Genomic DNA, 13,241 nt, shown 5'->3' with positions numbered 1-13,241 from the left:
CTAAGCATATATAACTTTTAACACTAAAGTATTATTTGAGTTGAAAATAATTGCCATTAGGTAAATACATACAGTGCTCTAGGAACTGCACTGCACAGTTCACATCTCTATCTCCAAACATCCCTATAATCTTGATATATTGTCACTATTTGAAGATAAGCAAATGGCAGGGCATGGATTCAAACATTGGACGGTCTAACCCCAACTCACATAATTTGAAGCTATATCTCTTCTTTTTCTGTGAATATTCTGGAAAGCAATGTATTAGTCACCTTTGTCTCACTAAAACAAAATACTTGACGTAGGTGACTTATGAAGTAAATAGAGGTTTATTTTGTTTTATGGTTCTGCAGTTTCAAGTCCAAGATTGGGCTTCATGTCAGGGCAGCACATCATGACTGGTGTCCTTGCTAGAGCAAATACAAGCCAGGAAGCAGAGAGAACCTGAAAGTCTGAGGTCCCACAATCCCCTTCAAGAGTTGCTCCCAGTACCTATGGGTTCCACCTCTTAAAAGTGCAAAGCACTTCCCAGTACATTACCTTGGGGACCAAGCCTCTAAACCTCTGGACCTTAGGGGAACACTCATCCAAATTTCAGCAAGCATATATACTTTCTAGTGACTAAGTGAATTTAAGCTTCTTTGCTCTTTGGAAGCAATTTCAAAAATATGCAAAATTAAATTTCATCTGTGATTGAAGAAAATGAGAAGCAACAAGCAATTTTGGAAATTGAATGTAGTGAGCATAAATACAAATGATTACAGATTTTGATTATTGTTGTTATCAACATTGTTGGTGAGAACATTATTACTATGGTGGTACATTGCTGCTTCAGATTTTAAGTGCTGTGCAGATAGATCAATCCAAAATTCAATTGACAATTATAATGCCTCAAAACCCATTGAAAATTAAAAAGATGATAGTTAACATGGGAAAGAGGTTTTTAGTTAAATTACATTTTAAACTTAAGTATTGTCAAATTAGAAAAGATAAAAATCTAATTAAAATATATGTTAAATAAATATTGTTCTATATTTTTGAAAATTTAAATGCTTTATTAAGAAAGTATTGATTTCCCTATGTGGATCACTAATGAATTTTAAAAAGAAAGTTCTTCTAAGAGCTGAGTCCAACTTCATTTGAACTTGTTTACATTATCCCTGAGGCCAAGCCAATAGTTATGTTTCATAGTTGGCAGGAATTTGACAGAAAATTAAGGTCAATGGCATTATTTTACTTGGATTAAAATTAGGAATGGCTCAAAGAAGTTAAGTGATTTATCAGAGTTATTCATGTAGGTTTTCTGATTTCCCAGTCTAATGTCTTTTTTACTTCCCTTCTCTTTTTCCCAGTCAATTGCCTCAGCAGCAATTTCAGATTTTATTTTCCTCAGAAATTCCCAAGTCGAACAACACTATACATTTAATCCAAATCTATTCACTGTGGTGTTATTGGAGTCAACCACCCCTACGCATACTTAGCATGTTGGTACTTGATATATGGAGCTCCACAGAGATGGAGGTAGGTCAGTGTGGTCATTTTCAAAAGTGTCAGTGTTAACTAATTAAAAACTAATGAGGCAGAGAGGTCTTCAGTCAACTGGGACCCTTAGATGAAGTGAACATGTTTGGACAAAAAGGTACAAATTGCTGTGATAATTGGAAGAAACATGGCAGCATATGTTTTTGAAATTTCCTGGAGAATATTCAAATATGGTTTATTCTATCATGGGATATTTTTTGGAGTTGTCTGGGAAGTTATCTTCCGTTATTCAAGGATACTCTGTGATTCAGCTGGCTTTTTCACCCCCTTTGACAAAACAAAAACAAAACACAACACAACAAAAACCTGACAAGAACAACACAGAGGAAGAAAAGCTTCAGAGATCTCAGAATATAGATGGCTAGCTCCATTCCTCAGGGCTTGAGGTAAGGCAGAACATCAGAGTAGAAGGGTGTGAGAAGAAACAGCTGAGAACATGGCACAGGAAGCAGAGAATTAGAGCTCTTTTAGGCATGACAAAATTTGCACCCCAAAGGCAATCCCACACTCCCATTAACCCACTTTATCCAGCCTCACCCTACCTTCCTACAGTTACCACCAGGTTAATCCCTATGAGAGCATTAGTGCACTCATGAGGTTGAGGATTTCACAAACCATTTATTTCACTTCTAACTTCTCACGCATTGCCTCACATATGAACTTTGGGGGACACTTAATATCTAAACCATAACACTGTGGTATGATGGAGAACAAAAACCAAACCAGGAACTGCATTTTCAGTCCTAAGACTTATGTTAAGCTTGATGCTAGTACTTACTAGCCATGTGATTTTGAACAAAATCTAATTTTCAGAATAGAAGCTTGGCTCATGAACTCACTTAAAAAGTACTAATTTTAGGTGAAACTCTCAGAGTTGTCTTAAAGAACAAAATGACATAATATATATGAAATAGCCTTGAAAATCAGAAATCACTATGCAGGCATTATTATTGAATGACAAACATGGCAATACCATCTTAGTTCACAGACCCATCATAGTTATGGTAATATGATACACATAAAAGTAAAAGTGCTGCGAACCTTTAGAAGACTATCTCCTTAGTTGATATTTTCTTGGAAAATATTAAACATGAAATGAGTCTGCTGATTGATTAATAAAGCATCAGGAGCAAGAAATGCAGAGATTGATTAGGTTCCCAGAGGTATAAAATACACATAATTTAAGTAAAAGAATCTGAAACTTAACCCCACCTTTCTGAGATTTTTTTTATTAAAACCTTCAGCTTGAATCTAATATTGAGGAAACAATAGGAAAAATCCAAATTGTTGCCATTTTAAAAAAAATTCTGCCCTTAACTCTTAAAAAATGTCAATATCATGAAAGTCAAAAATATCAAAAAAGGGGAAATATTTTAGAATAAAGTAATAAAGGGAATGAAAAGAAACTGCAATGTATTATACTCGTTTGATACTAGGTCAGAAGCAGAAGATAAAAATAGCTATAAGGGACTCTGTAGAGACAGTTGGTAAAATTAGATGTGACTATACATTAGATAATGTTATAGAATGTTCTTTTAGAGTGTTATTGTTATATTTTTTGTGCTAGTGGCATAATAAACATATGGGTGAAAGTCCTTTCTCATAAGAGACCCACGCCAAAGTAAATGAAGTTATCATACTGTGCACAACTTACTTTCAAATATTCTCATGTAAAAATATGTGTATTTTTTTATTCACAACAAAAGGACATGTATGCATGTATTTAGAAAGAAAGATAAAGAGATAAAACAGATGTAGCAAAATGTGTTTTCTTTGTTTGTGTGTATATGTGTTTATAATATGTAGATAAGTATATAGGGATGCCTGTTGTACTTTTTTTTTAATTCATCTTTTCTGTTGGCTTGAAGTTTTTCAAAACAAAAAGATAGGAGAAAAGTTAATTGAGATAAATCACAATATGTGTTGTGGGCCTTTGCTGTCAAACAAAATAAAATTATCCTCTCCACATATAGTTTTCAGACTCAAACTCTGTCACATCTTAGTTCAGTCCAGAATTCTCTGGTGAGAACATGATGGCTAATTTCTTTTTCATTATTTTCTCCCCCCTCCTCTTTCTTTTCCTTTCCTTTCTTCTTTCTTCCTTTCCTTTTCTTTCTTCTTTCTTTCTTTCTTCCTTTCCTTTTCTTTCTTTCTTTGTTTCTGGGATGTTTACAACACCCACATCATGATTTTAGTTAAGCCTTATCTAGAATGATATGGTCAATGAGGAAACTTTCTGAGTAATGAGGGCCTATAATAGCACTCCACCTATGTCGCATCACTGATGCACAACTAACTGAATAAATGATGAATTAATAAACGTTGTGTACACTCACAATTCATTTAAATACAAAACTGTAGATTTAATAATTGGTAAGACAGTTTCCATTTGAAAAAGTACTTAAAATATTGAAAGGATAATGAGACTGTCTGAAATACAAAATCCTCAGAATTGGAAGTCATTCAATGTTTAAAAACACAAACACATAAGCCAAATTTTAGACCCAGAACGTGGTTTCAGTACTGAAAATTTGGTTACTGTTTTCAAACTCAGTTTGCACCAGTTGTAATAGTATATAAAATAAAAATGAAATAAATGAGTGTGTTATATAAATATAATTATATTTAAAATACTGTATATCAGGACAATACAATTTACTAAAATTAATTCATAAAATGGTATATATAAAACACTAAAACAGTCCTTGTTAACTAATTTTTTTGGAAAAATTTACTTGTTTAATAGAAGAGAAACTTTTTAAATTATTATTGTTTATTTACTTGAGTTTATTTTAATTTATTTCTTCACCTCATGTTATTTTACAAGTTATAAAATAAGATGTTGATTAAGTTAAACCTATGGGAATGGATACCAGAGTTTCTCTGACTGCCCACTAGTATTGGCTTTTCAAGACGTGGTCAAATGTTAGCTTTTAAAATTAAGTCATAACATTTTATTGATTTTCAGGTAGAAGTAAAAATTCAATAATAGCTAGAATATTCTAAATTTTAAGCTCCATTGCCCCAAAACATTCCCCTAGTATGATTCTATAGTTATTCAGGACCAGTAGATGACAAATTTAATGCTTTTAGTTATTTAAATTTAGCATTTTTGCTCCAGTTGTCATCCTCAGCTGTCATATTAGATTTACTAGTTGATTCACATTAGTTTTAAATTCCTCAAACATTAGTAATTTTAATTTGTATTGGGTATCATTTTGTAGAGATATTAAGTTCTGATGTGTATATATATATAAATCTGTATATGCATATATGTGTGTATCTGTGTGTATAATATTTAATAGAATATCTTTATCTAGATACTAAGTTGCCTAAACATGGGTGAACACAAGTTAATATAAGTATACTCTTTTTTGAACATATAAAGAAAAGGAGAACAATTCTTCTCTTACTCACTGACTATAGTCATATGAGTTTAGAACCTGTGTAATTAAAGTAGCACTACCCCCACGTGTAAGACGTTTTGCTTTCAAACTTCAATCTGTATCTGAACCACCTGCACAACAATCAATTTGGTAAGAGTTGGTAAATCCAAATCAAATAAACCCAAAGTGGAATTACCTGAAAAGTTAGACCAATCCCAAGTTATAATCTCTAATTTTGGGGTTTTCTAAATAGCTATTTATATAGGACAGATATTTAGTCAAGCCTTTCTTAGACATTAGCTTTACAGCAGAAAATAATTTTCTTACTAGTAGAGAGGTACAAGTTGTTAAAGAACAGACTGTCAAATTTGGCAACTGAATTTTGCAAAGTTTCTAAAGTGAATTATGTTTACCTGATTTCTTGCTTTTGTCATTACTAATGGATTCTTAATTGACAGGTAGAAGGATATCACTTGATTACCATTTAAAATGGCTTTATTGATTAGCAGATTTTCCTGTAAACCCAATTGTCTTATTTCTTCCTCTTGGGAAGTATCCTTCTGGTTTTGCGTAGGCGTTCCCATATGAAAAACTAAGTACCACCTTTCTAGCAGTAGAGTTGTAGGTGTAAATCTTTAAGCTATAGTGTCCATCACTAAACTCTCTTAATTCATCTAAGATTTATTGACAGTACTAAGAATAAGGTAACTATTTACCTGAAACCATGGTCATGATCATTTGCCAGAAAATGTGTTAAATTTGTTTATTGGAAAGCAATTTTTTATACAAAGTCCCTGGAAAGTATTTCAAATTGTGCTAGAATCTTTTTATCACCAAAACCTAAGCAACTGATCAAGGAATAGGGATGAATGCTGTCATGAATTTGCTAACACATCTAGAACTGTAACCTATTTTCACTGTTTCACAAGAAATAACATCATTTAATTTTGCCCTATTATAGTTTCCTTGTTTCCTGCTAGTATATCTTATCTTTCCTTTTAAATGTCATCTTTTTCACTATTTTATATAAATAAGGACAAAGGCAGAAATTTTATACCAAGGAAAAGGAAAGTTTTGCTCCTCTAAATGTTCATTTCCTTCACAATTAAACATTTGATGGGTCAATGAGGTAAATGCTATGATTTCTTCTGGGGGGAGTGATTAAAATTCAGTAGATAGATACATTATGATGTTGATTATTTTACTTTCAGGTATAAAACCTAAGGTATGAAACGTAATTGACTTCTAAAGACTATTTATTTTACCTGTATCATTCTATGATTTTATGAGTAAAAAAAAAATAAAATTAGGGTGGTTTTTAAGTCAGAGGTTAAAGACATATTGCATGATAAATTGAGAGGAAATCACCACGTCATTGACTGTAGTATGAAACTGCCCTCAAGTAAAAGACATCTTCGTGCACAACTTATTTTTTATCTTCAAAAAGAACAGGGTTCTTTTTGCACCAGTAGATAAAAGAAAGTACAGATAATTAACCTATTATAAGTAAATAATTTTCAAAATCTTAGAAGGTAAATACTACAATAAACATTATATATGCAAGAAGGTAAGACTCAGAGAAATAAAGCTCTCCCAGTCAAAATGTCAAAAATGGGATTTGAACCCAGGACTCCCAGCTTCTCATGGTCATTGAAGTTTCTATGTTATATTTTCAGGGAAATTGGTCCTTCTACTTTGTCACCTCAAATGCTGCAAAGGCATTGGGGGATGTAAATAGCATTGCTTTGTTACAAAGTAGCATGTAATTGACAATGTTCTTGAGCTTAGTATTTTTACATTATATAAAAGATATACTCTGCTTTCAGTTTTCTGTATTTTTAATGTGAATATATTACTGTATGCAAGGCTAAGAACACAATGCATGTTATTGAAAACATTGAAGTCTGCTTTCCGCTGCCACCTCTGCTTTACCTCCCACTTTCTATTTGAACTTCCCCATTATAAACATTTTAAACAAGTTGCTATGCCTCTTCTAGAGTGTTTTCTATCTGCTATGTATTCCCAAAGAGCTTATGTTATGCATATTGTTCTTTAATTTAAAGTCAGCAGATCATTCTGGGCTTATTTTCATATAATTTGCTGCATTTAAAGGTATTTACATGTCATTTAAATATCATTATCTACCTCATTTTACTATCTACCTAATGGTATTGAATTATGATTTATTTCTTTATTGATGAATATTTAAGTTGTTTCCTACTTTTAATTTAATAAAAAATGCTAGAGTCAATATGTTCATGAATATGTTTTAATAAGCATTTCTGTAGATATCTAGAAGGAGAATTTTTAGATAAAATTACATGTTCACTTATAAATTTTTTATATTTCCCAATATGTAATCCAAAAACATGAAAACTTACATTGCTAGGAATAGAGAAAATGTCCATTTCCTGACACCCTTGCCTCTCATGCTTTAATTTTTTTTAAATATATGCTCCTCCACCCAGTCTTATGGATGAAATAACTTGTTACTGTTTTCATTTGCCTATTTTTTATTATCAATCAAGTGAAGCATAGTTTTCATATACTTGTGTGTCATTTATATTTCTTTTCTTATGATCACAAGTTCAAATAATTTTTTCATTTTCTGTTTAAAATATTTTGACTACTTTATAGTATGTTTTTACTTATAATGGCTATTGATCCCTATTTTACTATATAAACCATAACGTATTTTCTTTTTATCAGTTTTTTATGTGCCCCAAACAACTAAAGCATAGTCTCTCACTTCTAAGAGTCAAAGAATTAGCATAGAGGTAAACAGAGAAATTGTTATGCTTGCATTATAACTTCTGCACTAGCAGCAGGAACATTGGTCTTAGGGTTCTGAGGAAAAAGCTACAACTTCCTTGTGAGGAATCAGATAATATTTCTTAGTGCACATTACAGAAGAGCTGTTTCTTTGATGGCACACATAGAGAAGAGTGACAAGAAATAATGTTGGGATAATTTGTTTCTGACGAGATTGTAATAAGCTTTGCTGGATTTAAGGTGGAAACAATGCCTAGATAAATTAGGTATTTATATAGTCTGGAAATCTCACATTCTCTTCAAAGAACATGGGTCGAAATTGTGTACTTTTTCATTGAATTGGCTATTCACCTAGAACTAAAAAAATAACAAATTATTTGAGAGTGAAGAAGAAATCTTGATATAAATGGGCATTATACGATATATGTATGATTCAGAAGTTTTAGCTCTATTATTGAAAGTTTGATCTATCAGGCATCATAATTTTGGTTTGAGCCTGACTGATCTAGACTCTCATTTGAAGACATGTTTATGTGGGGTGGCAGTGGGGGAAAACTAAAAAGGGAAGGAGAGGGAGAAGATTATAGCCCACAGTGTCCTAGAGCTTGATATGCACTGAAGCAAAGGTTGATTCATGGCACCTGCCTTGTGAAAGTTGCCCTGTTAAAGAAGACACCGTTAGCAAAAATTACCAACTGCCAACTGGGGCTTTGTAAGGGCAAGGAATTGCCATTTCTCATAACCTTGTTTTCCTTTCTTCAAGCTTTGTCTAGCACACAGTTCAAATGCTGAATTTTACTTAATGTTAACTCTTATTTTCCGATGCTTGTTATTTCTTCATGTACATAATTAACATATAATTTCTTAAATGCTCTACAGAAAATTTGACTCCTGAATTTTTCAAATGATATTTTCTTTACCTGGGATACCCTGCTCCTATGATCTTTCCTCCCCCAAGTCTTTACTCAAGACAGCTGATCACATGGTAAAGTATTTTTAAACCCATAGAGAATCTAGGCTGCATCTCTTCTGAAAAGCCCTCTCTGACTCCAGTTCTGCCTGGTCACCTCTTCTCTGGGATCCTGTGCTTGCTTATCTATCACGGTACTAGAAATGTGTGCATAAACCCAGGTCTCAGATCCTTGAAGGTTGAGGCATTAAGTATTTCCTTTTTTGTTCTTCCATGTTTAGTAGAGTTTCTTCCACATAGTAGAAGTTTAATCTATCTTTGATAAAGGGATAATTAGATATTTGTCAAATCTAAATTTGAATCTAGTGTTCCATGCTAATCCTTGATAGTTATAAACATGTATTCAAAAAGTGTTCAAAAGATAGTTCTGAGCTAAAAACAGGCATTAAAGTCTATTACATCATCAAATCAGTTAGGATCAAATGTCATCAAGTAAACTATTAAAGGCATTATTGTCTAACATAGTCCATCAAACATTGTAAAGGTAGTGAGTTAAGGCTTAAATAATATGTTGCTTTTCTATCTTCATTGGAAAAACCACATAGCTAAGCTTAATTTTCAGCTGCAAAATGTAATCATTGTGGTTTTGGAATAAAGTCAGTCCACAGGAACCAAATTATGTTTGCAGTTACTCAGCTGAACTGCTGTTCCAAATGTGAGATTTTCATTAATGAAGGGAATAATATGCACTGAAAGCATGTTTTTTTAAAAGTGTTTGTTTGTTTTTTTCCTCTTATACCATTTTCATCAGGACAATTGTTTTTCTCTTCAAATAACTGGACAATTAAATTGACCCATAAAAACTAGGTGTTTAAACATGCAGGGAAGTTTGAAGTGGGATGCCACAATGCCGCTTTCTAAGAGCATCAGTTGGAGTAGGGGATTAAAAAAAATCACATGTACCAATATGTATGCATGTTCTTACACACACACACATGCTCACACACACACACACACACACACACACACGTGTATTATTCACAGGAGCCCCTCAGTAAATGAAGATGTCTGATTTATAAACTTGATCTCTAAAATGTTATTCATTATTCCTTAGACTAATGATCTTTGAAAGTAAGCTAAACCCAGTACAGAAAGACAATATTCAACTCTTGGCATATCAAGTCATAGTATGATTTTTAAGACAAAAGTCTTTTTTAATGTAAGGAAGTTGAAAATTACAAATTAGTTTGATGAAGCTCTGTCAAGCTTCTGCAGATTGTTATGAGTTGGGAAAGAATATTTTATCATTGGCATATTATTTATCCCTATGCAAATGGGTATTTTATACGAAATCCAAAAAAATTTGTCTTAAGTAAACTAGATATTTCAACTGAAGAATTTTTACTTTGAATATTGTAAGTTAACTATTTTATCATTTTAGGTCAAAGGAATTGTTTCGTTATAAGCATTATGCTTGTAAACCTTTATTTGATTCTACACATACTTCAATATAATTTATAATTCAAATTCCTTATTTCCACTTAATTTCCTTTCTTTAATAGATTAACTAAATGCTCTCTGTAGCATTGCATACTGAGAAGTTTTGAGGGAAAGGCAAAACATAAACTTTTAGACGGACCTGACTCTACCATTTAACTTTACTGACCTTGAACAAATTGTTGTCTTTCTGAGTCTCAGTTTTCACATATTGATGATGGAGAATCTTTATTCTCTGTTTTCAGACATAAATGGATTAGTATAATTGCTATGTAGGAGCTGGGTATATGAAAGCTCTTCATGAAATACTTTTTTAAAATAATGAAAATTCAATAATTTTATGAGTCTCCAATTTATTTTAAACTCTTACAGTGATACATTACAGATAAGATTTTGACTATGTAATTAAAAATACTGTCATTTACTTTAGTTATTATTAGAAATTATGTTAATTTATTATATAAATTAATAAACTATGACTTCAATGTCATGGGCTAACAATGAAATAGGCATTCTTCAGTGTCATCACCAGTGACGCAGTGTTACTCCTTGCTAGTTTTCCCGTGAACATTTTACTATTCTCTAATCAGCAGTAACTTGTTTTCATCTCCTGCTGTGTATTGCATTTTCAAGGTTTAGGGACAAAAGTAGAAGAAATTTTAACAAAAGAAGTGAAAAACCAACCAGTAGGAGGATTGTATTAACTGTGCATACATTTTTCATTTCCTGTTCTATTTTTATTTTGTGTTATTTTACTTGCCATATTATTTCCATCTTTTTAGCTGTTTTCACTAGAAAATGATGCAGGCTTCTTTGGAGCTACGCTTCCCACTCAGTTTACCAGCAGGGATTGTCATATTAGTAGTATGATATAGTCCTTAACTGCAGATGCCTCTGTGAGTTCTACAGCTGTTTTACTTCCTGTGAGCTGCAGTAGTTATTTTAAATAGAGTGGATTTTATGACCTATATTGTGATATAAGGCCTACCTTTACTTTTATCTCTTTTATTTCAGTTTTCTTGCTTGGAGTGTTAAAAAATGTGAAATATAAGATTCTAAGAATAAGGATAAATCTATCAAATATAGTACAGAGTAACTCTCCATTTGGATGTTTGAATCAGAATGTAGATACTCACTTTACAACCCCTGATGACATTTGTCCTTTAATAGACTTGTGGATTAGTTAGAATCTGATTTTTTTTTAAAATGTACAGTTAGCAGGAATCCATCAGGTTATAGAAGACTAGGGAAATGAAGTTAATTACCTGAATTCATGCTAACATTTGTGACCTTTCAGACTAGCAATCCTCAGGATTGATTCTGTTGGCAGAACACAGAAATATCTCCTACTGGGTACTACATAATTGCATGCAAAATGCCACATTGTATAGCACATATCAGATTCATACCACCCCTCTCCTCTGTCCTGGATGAACGGGGTGTTTGCTTCCCTCCTCTAAAACCTCAGTACGTGGAGCATGTTTTTTTTTTTTTTTTCATAACATTTATTAAACATTTTATGATACACAAGATACATGATAAGAGAATACACTCTGAGAAATGCATTATTAGGCAATTTTATCTCTGTGCAAATACCACAGAGTGTACTTAGATACAACTAGATGGTAGAGGGTACTACACATGCAGGCTATGTGGTACATACCTAAGTATATATAGTCGATTGTTGTTTGAAACAACATTATGAGGGACAGGACTACTGTTCCTTATTGCAGATGAAGGAAACTTTGTGCACTGAATTCCTTGGGGTCAGGGACCTTATCTTCTCAAATCCTGAGCACTGGATGATTAAATGTTGCATTCTTGCTAACAAAGATGTTAGTAAGATAATAGAAATTGTCCCAAAGGTTCTTAATAACCTCAGAAAAAGAAAGTAAAACACAACAATGTGGTAATTCATGAAGAAATAATGAACTTCACTTATTTTGGAAGTCAAATAGTACAAGGGTTTTAAAAAATAGCATTTTCTAATTAATCAGTGCACGAGAAAATTAGTTCAACCAGAACATTTCATTCTCAGAGCACATTCTCTCATATAAAATTGATAGCATATTTGAGAGAAATGAGGGAGTTATTTTTAAGTGCATTAATTCATTCTAAAGAGGGGCTTGCTTGAAGTTTTCTTGCCTGCAAATGTGTAAGAAAACCCAATGGCTCCAGAGGCTGAGGCAGAGGATTGTGAGTTTAAATGTAGCCTCAGCTACTTACCTAGGACCTAAGCAACTCAGTGGGATCCTGTCTCTAAATAAAAAGCAAAACAATAAATAAATAAGAAAGGAAGGAAGGAAAGAAGGAAAGAAGGAAGGAAGGAAGGAAGGAAGGAAGGAAGGAAGGAAGGAAGGAAGGAAGGAAGAAATGTGAAGGGGGTGAGAAATGTGGTTCAGTGGTGAAGTGCCCCTGGTTTAATCCCTGGTACAAAAAAAAAAAAAATTGTAAGAAAAGGAAGGTTGAGTACCCAATCAGAATGTATCAGTAGAAACAGAAGGCACACTTATTTAAAGAAAGAAGGGACAACAAGAAGGATGAAATACTATAAAACCCACCTTCAATTTTTTATTATTATGATTTGGTCAACTCAGTTTCCTATTTGGGGTAGGACAGTTATTCAAGACACCTAAGATCTCATCTTTTTTGTTAAACTTAATTTTTTTTGTTTGATCCTTTTAGATATACATAACAGTAGAATGTATTTTGACACTGAGAAAAACAGGTGAGGCATTCTGTTTTCAAGCCTATGCCAGAGTCTGCAGTTATCTACTCCACCCAGTGGGGATGCCTGAACCTCAGAGAGAAATATTGGCCTAGTTGCACAAGAGGTTTTGCATAAGCCAGAACCAAATGTGACACTGTTTAAGAGATCTGGAGAGCTGCCAGGTGAAGTGAGACATGCTGTAATCCAAGATTCTGGGTAGACTAAGGCAGGCAGATCCTATGTTGGAGACCAGCCTGGCAATTTAGCAAAACTCTGTCTCAAAAGTCAAAACAAATAAATAAAGAGCTGGGGATGTAGCTCAGTGGCAAAGTGCCCCAGGATTCAGTCTCCAGTCTCTCTCTCTCTCTCTCTCTCTCTCTCTCTCTCTCTCTCTCTCTCTCTCTCTCTCTCCCCACATACACAC

This window comes from Marmota flaviventris, chromosome 13 (genome assembly GCF_047511675.1).
Source record: "Marmota flaviventris isolate mMarFla1 chromosome 13, mMarFla1.hap1, whole genome shotgun sequence".
In the NCBI taxonomy this organism is placed as follows: domain Eukaryota; kingdom Metazoa; phylum Chordata; class Mammalia; order Rodentia; family Sciuridae; genus Marmota; species Marmota flaviventris.
The sequence above is the reverse complement of the archived record's forward strand: the minus strand, read 5'-3'. Positions refer to the sequence as shown.